Below are 14,471 nucleotides of genomic sequence, written 5' to 3'. Positions count from 1 at the left end.
CTTTTGGCTACACATTTATCCATTCTAATTAATATTAGGGAGATTTATAGCCACTGGTGTAGTGTAATGGCTCTTTTGGCCATACATTTATCCATTCTAATTAATATTAGGGAGATTTATAGCCACTGGCGTAGTGTAATGGCTCTTTTGGCTACACATTTATCCATTCTAATTAATATTAGGGAGATTTATAGCCACTGGTGGAGTGTAATGGCTCTTTTGGTCGCACATTTATCCATTTTAATTAATATTTGGGAGATTTCTAGCCACTTGTGTAGAGTAATGGCTCTTTTGGCTACACAATTATGCATCCTAATTCATATTAGGGAGATTTCTGGTCACTGGTGTAGTGTTATGGCTATTCTGGCAACACATTTATCCATCCTAATTAATATTATGGAGATTAATAGCCACTTGTGTAGTGTTATGGCTATTTGGCCACACATTTATCCATGGTAAGGAGATTTATAGCCACTGCCGTATTGTAATGGCTCTTTTGCCTACACATTTATCCATTCTAATTAATATTAGGGAGATTTATAGCCATTGGTGTAGTGTGATGGCTATTTTGGCCACACATTTTTCCATCCCACTTAATATTAGGGAGATTTACAGCCACTGGTGTAGTGTAATGGCTCTTTTGGCCACACCTTTATCCATTTTAATTAATATTAGGAAGATTTATAGCCACTGTTGTAGTGTTATGGCCATGTTGACCATACATTTATCCATCCTAATTAATATTAGGAAGATTTATGGCAACTGCTGTAATGTAATGGCTCTTTTGGCCATACATTTATCCATTCTAATTAGTATTAGGAAGATTAATAGCCACTGGTGTAATGTAATGGCAATTTTGGCCAAACATTTATCCATCGTAATTAATATTTGGAAGATTTATAGCCACTGGTGTAATGTAATGGCAATTTTGTCCAAACATTTATCCATCCTAATTAATATTAGGGAGATTTATAGCCACTGGTGTAGTGTAATGGCTCTTTTGGCTACACAATTATGCATCCCAATTCATATAAGGGAGATTTCTGGTCACTGGTGTAGTGTTATGGCTATTCTGGCAACACATTTATCCATCCTAATTAATATTTGGGAGACTTATAGGCACTGGATCGTGTGATTGCTGTTTTGGTCATACATTTACCAATCCTACATGTGATTAATATTCGGGAGATTTATAGCCACTGGTGTAGTGTAATGGCTCTTTTGGTCACACATTTATCCATCCTAATTAATATTAGGGGGATTTATAGCCACTGGTGTAGTGTCATGGCTATTTGTCCACACATTTATCCATGGTAAGGAGATTTATAGCCGCTGCCGTTTTGAAATGGCTCTTTTGGCTACACATTTATGCATCCTAATTAATATTTAGGAGATTTAAAGCCAATGGTGTAGTGTAATGGCTATTTTGGCCACACATTTACCTATCCTAATTAATATTAGCGAGATTTATAGGCATTGGGGTAGTGTGATGGCTATTTTGGCCACACATTTATCAATCCTAATTAATATTAGCGAGATTTATACCCACTGTTGTAGTATGATGGCTATTTTGGGCACACACTTATCCATCCTAATTAATATTAGGGAGATTTACAGCTACTGGTGTAGTGTAATGGCTCTTTTGGCCATACATTTATCCATTCTAATTAATATTAGGGAGATTTATAGCCACTGGCGTAGTGTAATGGCTCTTTTGGCTACACATTTATCCATTCTAATTAATATTAGGGAGATTTATAGCCACTGGTGGAGTGTAATGGCTCTTTTGGTCGCACATTTATCCATTTTAATTAATATTTGGGAGATTTATAGCCACTTGTGTAGAGTAATGGCTCTTTTGGCTACACAATTATGCATCCTAATTCATATTAGGGAGATTTCTGGTCACTGGTGTAGTGTTATGGCTATTCTGGCAACACATTTATCCATCCTAATTAATATTATGGAGATTAATAGCCACTTGTGTAGTGTTATGGCTATTTGGCCACACATTTATCCATGGTAAGGAGATTTATAGCCACTGCCGTATTGTAATGGCTCTTTTGCCTACACATTTATCCATTCTAATTAATATTAGGGAGATTTATAGCCATTGGTGTAGTGTGATGGCTATTTTGGGAACACATTTTTCCATCCCACTTAATATTAGGGAGATTTACAGCCACTGGTGTAGTGTAATGGCTCTTTTGGCCACACCTTTATCCATTTTAATTAATATTAGGAAGATTTATAGCCACTGTTGTAGTGTTATGGCCATGTTGACCATACATTTATCCATCCTAATTAATATTAGGAAGATTTATGGCAACTGCTGTAATGTAATGGCTCTTTTGGCCATACATTTATCCATTCTAATTAGTATTAGGAAGATTAATAGCCACTGGTGTAATGTAATGGCAATTTTGGCCAAACATTTATCCATCGTAATTAATATTTGGAAGATTTATAGCCACTGGTGTAATGTAATGGCAATTTTGTCCAAACATTTATCCATCCTAATTAATATTAGGGAGATTTATAGCCACTGGTGTAGTGTAATGGCTCTTTTGGCTACACAATTATGCATCCCAATTCATATAAGGGAGATTTCTGGTCACTGGTATAGTGTTATGGCTATTCTGGCAACACATTTATCCATCCTAATTAATATTTGGGAGACTTATAGGCACTGGATCGTGTGATTGCTGTTTTGGTCATACATTTACCAATCCTACATGTGATTAATATTCGGGAGATTTATAGCCACTGGTGTAGTGTAATGGCTCTTTTGGTCACACATTTATCCATCCTAATTAATATTAGGGGGATTTATAGCCACTGGTGTAGTGTCATGGCTATTTGTCCACACATTTATCCATGGTAAGGAGATTTATAGCCGCTGCCGTTTTGAAATGGCTCTTTTGGCTACACATTTATGCATCCTAATTAATATTTAGGAGATTTAAAGCCAATGGTGTAGTGTAATGGCTATTTTGGCCACACATTTACCTATCCTAATTAATATTAGCGAGATTTATAGGCATTGGGGTAGTGTGATGGCTATTTTGGCCACACATTTATCAATCCTAATTAATATTAGCGAGATTTATACCCACTGTTGTAGTATGATGGCTATTTTGGGCACACACTTATCCATCCTAATTAATATTAGGGAGATTTACAGCTACTGGTGTAGTGTAATGGCTCTTTTGGCCATACATTTATCCATTCTAATTAATATTAGGGAGATTTATAGCCACTGGCGTAGTGTAATGGCTCTTTTGGCTACACATTTATCCATTCTAATTAATATTAGGGAGATTTATAGCCACTGGTGGAGTGTAATGGCTCTTTTGGTCGCACATTTATCCATTTTAATTAATATTTGGGAGATTTATAGCCACTTGTGTAGAGTAATGGCTCTTTTGGCTACACAATTATGCATCCTAATTCATATTAGGGAGATTTCTGGTCACTGGTGTAGTGTTATGGCTATTCTGGCAACACATTTATCCATCCTAATTAATATTATGGAGATTAATAGCCACTTGTGTAGTGTTATGGCTATTTGGCCACACATTTATCCATGGTAAGGAGATTTATAGCCACTGCCGTATTGTAATGGCTCTTTTGCCTACACATTTATCCATTCTAATTAATATTAGGGAGATTTATAGCCATTGGTGTAGTGTGATGGCTATTTTGGGAACACATTTTTCCATCCCACTTAATATTAGGGAGATTTACAGCCACTGGTGTAGTGTAATGGCTCTTTTGGCCACACCTTTATCCATTTTAATTAATATTAGGAAGATTTATAGCCACTGTTGTAGTGTTATGGCCATGTTGACCATACATTTATCCATCCTAATTAATATTAGGAAGATTTATGGCAACTGCTGTAATGTAATGGCTCTTTTGGCCATACATTTATCCATTCTAATTAGTATTAGGAAGATTAATAGCCACTGGTGTAATGTAATGGCAATTTTGGCCAAACATTTATCCATCGTAATTAATATTTGGAAGATTTATAGCCACTGGTGTAATGTAATGGCAATTTTGTCCAAACATTTATCCATCCTAATTAATATTAGGGAGATTTATAGCCACTGGTGTAGTGTAATGGCTCTTTTGGCTACACAATTATGCATCCCAATTCATATAAGGGAGATTTCTGGTCACTGGTATAGTGTTATGGCTATTCTGGCAACACATTTATCCATCCTAATTAATATTTGGGAGACTTATAGGCACTGGATCGTGTGATTGCTGTTTTGGTCATACATTTACCAATCCTACATGTGATTAATATTCGGGAGATTTATAGCCACTGGTGTAGTGTAATGGCTCTTTTGGTCACACATTTATCCATCCTAATTAATATTAGGGGGATTTATAGCCACTGGTGTAGTGTCATGGCTATTTGTCCACACATTTATCCATGGTAAGGAGATTTATAGCCGCTGCCGTTTTGAAATGGCTCTTTTGACTACACATTTATGCATCCTAATTAATATTTAGGAGATTTAAAGCCAATGGTGTAGTGTAATGGCTATTTTGGCCACACATTTACCTATCCTAATTAATATTAGCGAGATTTATAGGCATTGGGGTAGTGTGATGGCTATTTTGGCCACACATTTATCAATCCTAATTAATATTAGCGAGATTTATACCCACTGTTGTAGTCTGATGGCTATTTTGGGCACACACTTATCCATCCTAATTAATATTAGGGAGATTTACAGCTACTGGTGTAGTGTAATGGCTCTTTTGGCAACACATTTATCCATTTTAATTAATATTAGGGATATTTATAGCCACTGTTGTAGTGTTATGGCCTTGTTGACCATACATTTATCCATCCTAATAAATATTAGGGAGATTTATAGCGACTGGTGCAATGTAATGGCCATTTTGGCCACACATTTATCCATTCTAATTAATATTAGGGAGATTTATAGCCACTGGCGTAGTGTAATGGCTCTTTTGGCTACACATTTATCCATTCTAATTAATATTAGGGAGATTTATAGCCACTGGTGGAGTGTAATGGCTCTTTTGGTCGCACATTTATCCATTTTAATTAATATTTGGGAGATTTATAGCCACTTGTGTAGAGTAATGGCTCTTTTGGCTACACAATTATGCATCCTAATTCATATTAGGGAGATTTCTGGTCACTGGTGTAGTGTTATGGCTATTCTGGCAACACATTTATCCATCCTAATTAATATTATGGAGATTAATAGCCACTTGTGTAGTGTTATGGCTATTTGGCCACACATTTATCCATGGTAAGGAGATTTATAGCCACTGCCGTATTGTAATGGCTCTTTTGCCTACACATTTATCCATTCTAATTAATATTAGGGAGATTTATAGCCATTGGTGTAGTGTGATGACTATTTTGGCCACACATTTTTCCATCCCACTTAATATTAGGGAGATTTACAGCCACTGGTGTAGTGTAATGGCTCTTTTGGCCACACCTTTATCCATTTTAATTAATATTAGGAAGATTTATAGCCACTGTTGTAGTGTTATGGCCATGTTGACCATACATTTATCCATGCTAATTAATATTAGGAAGATTTATGGCAACTGCTGTAATGTAATGGCTCTTTTGGCCATACATTTATCCATTCTAATTAGTATTAGGAAGATTAATAGCCACTGGTGTAATGTAATGGCAATTTTGGCCAAACATTTATCCATCGTAATTAATATTTGGAAGATTTATAGCCACTGGTGTAATGTAATGGCAATTTTGTCCAAACATTTATCCATCCTAATTAATATTAGGGAGATTTATAGCCACTGGTGTAGTGTAATGGCTCTTTTGGCTACACAATTATGCATCCCAATTCATATAAGGGAGATTTCTGGTCACTGGTATAGTGTTATGGCTATTCTGGCAACACATTTATCCATCCTAATTAATATTTGGGAGACTTATAGGCACTGGATCGTGTGATTGCTGTTTTGGTCATACATTTACCAATCCTACATGTGATTAATATTCGGGAGATTTATAGCCACTGGTGTAGTGTAATGGCTCTTTTGGTCACACATTTATCCATCCTAATTAATATTAGGGGGATTTATAGCCACTGGTGTAGTGTCATGGCTATTTGTCCACACATTTATCCATGGTAAGGAGATTTATAGCCGCTGCCGTTTTGAAATGGCTCTTTTGACTACACATTTATGCATCCTAATTAATATTTAGGAGATTTAAAGCCAATGGTGTAGTGTAATGGCTATTTTGGCCACACATTTACCTATCCTAATTAATATTAGCGAGATTTATAGGCATTGGGGTAGTGTGATGGCTATTTTGGCCACACATTTATCAATCCTAATTAATATTAGCGAGATTTATACCCACTGTTGTAGTCTGATGGCTATTTTGGGCACACACTTATCCATCCTAATTAATATTAGGGAGATTTACAGCTACTGGTGTAGTGTAATGGCTCTTTTGGCAACACATTTATCCATTTTAATTAATATTAGGGATATTTATAGCCACTGTTGTAGTGTTATGGCCTTGTTGACCATACATTTATCCATCCTAATAAATATTAGGGAGATTTATAGCGACTGGTGCAATGTAATGGCCATTTTGGCCACACATTTATCCATTCTAATTAATATTAGGGAGATTTATAGCCACTGGCGTAGTGTAATGGCTCTTTTGGCTACACATTTATCCATTCTAATTAATATTAGGGAGATTTATAGCCACTGGTGGAGTGTAATGGCTCTTTTGGTCGCACATTTATCCATTTTAATTAATATTTGGGAGATTTATAGCCACTTGTGTAGAGTAATGGCTCTTTTGGCTACACAATTATGCATCCTAATTCATATTAGGGAGATTTCTGGTCACTGGTGTAGTGTTATGGCTATTCTGGCAACACATTTATCCATCCTAATTAATATTATGGAGATTAATAGCCACTTGTGTAGTGTTATGGCTATTTGGCCACACATTTATCCATGGTAAGGAGATTTATAGCCACTGCCGTATTGTAATGGCTCTTTTGCCTACACATTTATCCATTCTAATTAATATTAGGGAGATTTATAGCCATTGGTGTAGTGTGATGACTATTTTGGCCACACATTTTTCCATCCCACTTAATATTAGGGAGATTTACAGCCACTGGTGTAGTGTAATGGCTCTTTTGGCCACACCTTTATCCATTTTAATTAATATTAGGAAGATTTATAGCCACTGTTGTAGTGTTATGGCCATGTTGACCATACATTTATCCATCCTAATTAATATTAGGAAGATTTATGGCAACTGCTGTAATGTAATGGCTCTTTTGGCCATACATTTATCCATTCTAATTAGTATTAGGAAGATTAATAGCCACTGGTGTAATGTAATGGCAATTTTGGCCAAACATTTATCCATCGTAATTAATATTTGGAAGATTTATATCCACTGGTGTAATGTAATGGCAATTTTGTCCAAACATTTATCCATCCTAATTAATATTAGGGAGATTTATAGCCACTGGTGTAGTGTAATGGCTCTTTTGGCTACACAATTATGCATCCCAATTCATATAAGGGAGATTTCTGGTCACTGGTGTAGTGTTATGGCTATTCTGGCAACACATTTATCCATCCTAATTAATATTTGGGAGACTTATAGGCACTGGATCGTGTGATTGCTGTTTTGGTCATACATTTACCAATCCTACATGTGATTAATATTCGGGAGATTTATAGCCACTGGTGTAGTGTAATGGCTCTTTTGGTCACACATTTATCCATCCTAATTAATATTAGGGGGATTTATAGCCACTGGTGTAGTGTCATGGCTATTTGTCCACACATTTATCCATGGTAAGGAGATTTATAGCCGCTGCCGTTTTGAAATGGCTCTTTTGGCTACACATTTATGCATCCTAATTAATATTTAGGAGATTTAAAGCCAATGGTGTAGTGTAATGGCTATTTTGACCACACATTTACCTATCCTAATTAATATTAGCGAGATTTATAGGCATTGGGGTAGTGTGATGGCTATTTTGGCCACACATTTATCAATCCTAATTAATATTAGCGAGATTTATACCCACTGTTGTAGTCTGATGGCTATTTTGGGCACACACTTATCCATCCTAATTAATATTAGGGAGATTTACAGCTACTGGTGTAGTGTAATGGCTCTTTTGGCAACACATTTATCCATTTTAATTAATATTAGGGATATTTATAGCCACTGTTGTAGTGTTATGGCCTTGTTGACCATACATTTATCCATCCTAATAAATATTAGGGAGATTTATAGCGACTGGTGCAATGTAATGGCCATTTTGGCCACACATTTATCCATTCTAATTAATATTAGTAAGATTTTAAGCCACTGGTGTAGTTTAATGGTAATTTTGGCCACACATTTATCCATCCTAATTAATATTAGGGAGACTTATAGCCACAGGCGTAGTGTAATGGCTCTTTTGGCTACACATTTATCCATTCTAATTAATATTAGGGAGATTTATAGCCACTGGTGTAGTGTAATGGCAATTTTGGCCACACATTTATCCATTCTAATCAATATTAGGGAGATTTATAGCCACTGGTGTAATGTAATGGCTATTTTGGCCACACATTTATCCATCCCAATTAATATTAGGGAGATTTATAGCCACTGGTGTAGTGTAATGGCTCTTTTGGTCACACATTTATCCATTTTAATTAATATTAGGGAGATTAATAGCCACTGGTGTAGTGTCATGGCTATTTGGCCACACATTTATCCATGGTAAGGAGATTTATAGCCACTGCCATATTGTAATGGCTCTTTTGCCTACACATTTATCCATTCTAATTAATATTAGGGAGATTTATAGCCATTGGTGTAGTGTGATGGCTATTTTGGCCACACATTTTTCCATCCCAATTAATATTAGGGAGATGTATCGCCACTGGTGTAGTGTAATGGCTATTTTGGCCACACATGTATCAATCCTAATTAATATTAGGGAGATTTATAGTCACTGTTGTAGTGTGATGGCTATTTTGGGCACACATTTATCCATCGTAATTAATATTAGGGAGATTTATATCCTTTGGTGTAGTGTGATGGCTATTTTGGTCACACATTTACCAATCCTACATGTGATTAATATTCGGGAGATTTATAGCCAATGGTGTAGTGTAATTGCTATTTTGGCCTCACATTTATCAATCCTAATTAATATTAGGGAGATATATCGCCACTGTTGTAGTGTGATGGCTATTTTGGGCACACATTTATCCATCCTAATTAATATTAGGGAGATATATATCCATTGGTGTAGTGTGATGGCTATTTTGGTCACACATTTACCAATCCTACATGTGATTAATATTCGGGAGATTTATAGCCAATGGTGTAGTGTAATTGCTATTTTGGCCTCACATTTATCAATCCTAATTAATATTAGGGAGATATATCGCCACTGTTGTAGTGAGATGGCTATTTTGGGCACACATTTATCCATCCTAATTAATATTAGGGAGATTTATAGCCACTGGCGTAGTGTAATGGCTCTTTTGGCTACACATTTATCCATTCTAATTAATATTAGGGAGATTTATATCCATTGGTGTAGTGTAATGGCAATTTTGGCCACACATTTATCCATCCTAATTAATATTAGGGAGATTTATAGCCACTGGCGTAGTGTAATGGCTCTTTTGGCTACACATTTATCCATTCTAATTAATATTAGGGAGATTTATAGCCACTGGTGTAGTGTAATGGCTCTTTTGGCCATACATTTATCCATTCTAATTAATATTAGGGAGATTTATAGCTACTGGCGTAGTGTAATGGCTCTTTTGGCTACACATTTATCCATTCTAATTAATATTAGGGAGATTTATAGCCACTGGTGGAGTGTAATGGCTCTTTTGGTCGCACATTTATCCATTTTAATTAATATTTGGGAGATTTATAGCCACTTGTGTAGAGTAATGGCTCTTTTGGCTACACAATTATGCATCCTAATTCATATTAGGGAGATTTCTGGTCACTGGTGTAGTGTTATGGCTATTCTGGCAACACATTTATCCATCCTAATTAATATTATGGAGATTAATAGCCACTTGTGTAGTGTTATGGCTATTTGGCCACACATTTATCCATGGTAAGGAGATTTATAGCCACTGCCGTATTGTAATGGCTCTTTTGCCTACACATTTATCCATTCTAATTAATATTAGGGAGATTTATAGCCATTGGTGTAGTGTGATGGCTATTTTGGCCACACATTTTTCCATCCCACTTAATATTAGGGAGATTTACAGCCACTGGTGTAGTGTAATGGCTCTTTTGGCCACACCTTTATCCATTTTAATTAATATTAGGAAGATTTATAGCCACTGTTGTAGTGTTATGGCCATGTTGACCATACATTTATCCATCCTAATTAATATTAGGAAGATTTATGGCAACTGCTGTAATGTAATGGCTCTTTTGGCCATACATTTATCCATTCTAATTAGTATTAGGAAGATTAATAGCCACTGGTGTAATGTAATGGCAATTTTGGCCAAACATTTATCCATCGTAATTAATATTTGGAAGATTTATAGCCACTGGTGTAATGTAATGGCAATTTTGTCCAAACATTTATCCATCCTAATTAATATTAGGGAGATTTATAGCCACTGGTGTAGTGTAATGGCTCTTTTGGCTACACAATTATGCATCCCAATTCATATAAGGGAGATTTCTGGTCACTGGTGTAGTGTTATGGCTATTCTGGCAACACATTTATCCATCCTAATTAATATTTGGGAGAATTATAGGCACTGGATCGTGTGATTGCTGTTTTGGTCATACATTTACCAATCCTACATGTGATTAATATTCGGGAGATTTATAGCCACTGGTGTAGTGTAATGGCTCTTTTGGTCACACATTTATCCATCCTAATTAATATTAGGGGGATTTATAGCCACTGGTGTAGTGTCATGGCTATTTGTCCACACATTTATCCATGGTAAGGAGATTTATAGCCGCTGCCGTTTTGAAATGGCTATTTTGGCTACACATTTATGCATCCTAATTAATATTTAGGAGATTTAAAGCCAATGGTGTAGTGTAATGGCTATTTTGGCCACACATTTACCTATCCTAATTAATATTAGCGAGATTTATAGGCATTGGGGTAGTGTGATGGCTATTTTGGCCACACATTTATCAATCCTAATTAATATTAGCGAGATTTATACCCACTGTTGTAGTCTGATGGCTATTTTGGGCACACACTTATCCATCCTAATTAATATTAGGGAGATTTACAGCTACTGGTGTAGTGTAATGGCTCTTTTGGCAACACATTTATCCATTTTAATTAATATTAGGGATATTTATAGCCACTGTTGTAGTGTTATGGCCTTGTTGACCATACATTTATCCATCCTAATAAATATTAGGGAGATTTATAGCGACTGGTGCAATGTAATGGCCATTTTGGCCACACATTTATCCATTCTAATTAATATTAGTAAGATTTTAAGCCACTGGTGTAGTTTAATGGTAATTTTGGCCACACATTTATCCATCCTAATTAATATTAGGGAGATTTATAGCCACTGGCGTAGTGTAATGGCTCTTTTGGCTACACATTTATCCATTCTAATTAATATTAGGGAGATTTATAGCCACTGGTGTAGTGTAATGGCAATTTTGGCTTCACATTTATCCATTCTAATCAATATTAGGGAGATTTATAGCCACTGGTGTAATGTAATGGCTATTTTGGCCACACATTTATCCATCCCAATTAATATTAGGGAGATTTATAGCCACTGGTGTAGTGTAATGGCTCTTTTGGTCACACATTTATCCATTTTAATTAATATTAGGGAGATTAATAGCCACTGGTGCAGTGTCATGGCTATTTGGCCACACATTTATCCATAGTAAGGAGATTTATAGCCACTGCCATATTGTAATGGCTCTTTTGCCTACACATTTATCCATTCTAATTAATATTAGGGAGATTTATATCCATTGGTGTAGTGTGATGGCTATTTTGGCCACACATTTTTCCATCCCAATTAATATTAGGGAGATTTACAGCCACTGGTGTAGTGTAATGCTCATGTTGACCATACATTTATCCATCCTAATAAATATTAGGGAGATTTATAGCGACTGGTGCAATGTAAGGCCATTTTGGCCACACATTTATCCATTCTAATTAATATTAGGAAGATTTATGGATACTGGTGTAGTGTAATGGCAATTTTGGGCACACATTTATCCATTCTAATTAATATTAGGGACATTTATAGCCACTGGTGTAGTGTGATGGCATTTTTGGCTATACATTTATCCATTCTAATTAATATTAGGAAGATTTATAGCCACTGGTGTAGTGTAATGGCCATTTTGGTCACATATTACCCATCCTAATTAATATTAGGGAGATTTATTACCACTGGTGTAGTGTGATGGCGATTTTGGTCGCACATTTATCTGTTCTAATTAATATTCGGGAGATTTATAGCCAATGATGTAGTGTGATGGCGATTTTGGTCACATATTGCCCATCCTAATTAATATTCGGGAGATTTATATCCACTGGTGTAGTTTGATGGCAAATTTGGTCGAACATTTATCTATCCTAATTAATATTAGGGACATTTATAGCCGTTGGTGTAGCATGATGGCCATGGTGACCACACATTTATTTGCGTATGATAAACACTGAATGTAGTATGGTGATCACTTGCATTTATCCTGCTTGCAGAGAAACGTAATCTTTGCTATGTATGTTAATGAGAGAATTCACTTTTAATTTGTGGTCTTCCATATATTTAGGCACGAAAAACAGAAATAATGCTGCTGTGAATATACTCAGCAAAGGACGGAGGGTTTTTATGAAAAGGGACACTGCAAAAGCTTGAACTTGACACAGCATCAGATACATATTCGTCTGCATCCCATCAGTTTGATGTGTCATCGGAAGCAGAGTTCATTCAGTCAGGACATCCAGTCAACGAGGATTCCAAAAGATCACCAGACAACGAACTAGATTATTTGGAAATTATGAACACAGATCTACAACCCACAAATTTTCTTAAGTTGAGAAAAAAACAATACTGAAAAAAGCTATTATTTCTATTTATTATCCTGGATATTGTTGCTATTTACTTCATTATAATTAAATAATGTACAGTGGGTATAGAGTCAATCACAGATACTGAATACATGTTACTGGTATACATAGATTTAATGTTTTATCTTTGCATTGTGGAATGGAGTACCCTCGCAATAAATCTCAACATGAAATCAGATGCTAGATATTTAAAGATACATTCAGCAACAGACATTACCAACGTCCAATCTGATTACAATCTGATGTAGTGTACGGGCCTTAATTATTTTGGCTATAAACTTATTTTAATTTTTTTTTATTACTTTTGTTATTAATGCCTTTTTATTTTATTATTTTACCTTGATTTTGATTTTGTGACTTTTTAATTCCGCCCTACATACATCTGATCCGACGCCTATGCAAGTCCCGTTCAAATCTCGCGTAAGTAACAGCCAATCACAGCCCCCTTTTATACAGGATGTCGGTTGCTTACTTTTCAGTGTAGCAATACTCTACACTGTGCATTATATTTTGCCCACTTGAATAAACCATTAATAGAAAATTGCTAGTATATTTTTATTTACAAAAGAAATTCCACAGCATTTTACATTTTTTGTCATTACATTGATTATTTTTTTCACTTTCAACAAACGTGTACACTTCCTGATGCACCTTCACCCAGCCAAGGTTCGTTTATTCAGTCATCGCTTCAATTTTACATCAAACACTGAGCATAATTATCTAGAATGGAAGCAAACATAAGTAAATAGTAACGATTAGAACACTGTAAACAGCTATAGTAAACAATGCAAACTGATTTTAAATTGTATAACGGTCACTGGCCCACGGTATCGACGAAGAAAATTGGAGCAAAAATATATTTTCTGGTCAATTGCGATATGTTCCAAATAAAAAATATTTTATTCCAGTCCAAATCAGCTCAATTACTTTAATCTTTATTAAAGTTTGTAAAATGTACACAATGTTGATACATTTTGATGAATATTTACAGCTACGGCTTCAATAACGTAGACGATTTTGGCCTGATCGTCAACAAAACATCACCCGTCTCCAGGGCAAGCGACTGGAAAAAGACCCGGTGTTCGGTCGAACCGGTGGAAACAAAATCGTCACTCCCAGAATAACTACGCAAAATAACGATCTAAACTCAAACCATTCGAGCCACAATATAAACATCAACAAATGACTTTCGTTGCATTTGACAATGATAAACTTATCGAAAAGCCGTGTTTTTCTCGGTCGCTAACGTCGGTATAATCCGGGATTTTATTTGAGTGTGTTTGCCACTTGACTCTGCCCGGTGACGTCATCATGTGCGCTATA

This window comes from Saccoglossus kowalevskii, chromosome 20, assembly GCF_978046115.1.
Source record: "Saccoglossus kowalevskii chromosome 20, keSacKowa6.1, whole genome shotgun sequence".
Classification (NCBI taxonomy): Eukaryota; Metazoa; Hemichordata; class Enteropneusta; family Harrimaniidae; genus Saccoglossus; species Saccoglossus kowalevskii.
Note: the sequence above shows the minus strand (reverse complement) of the source record.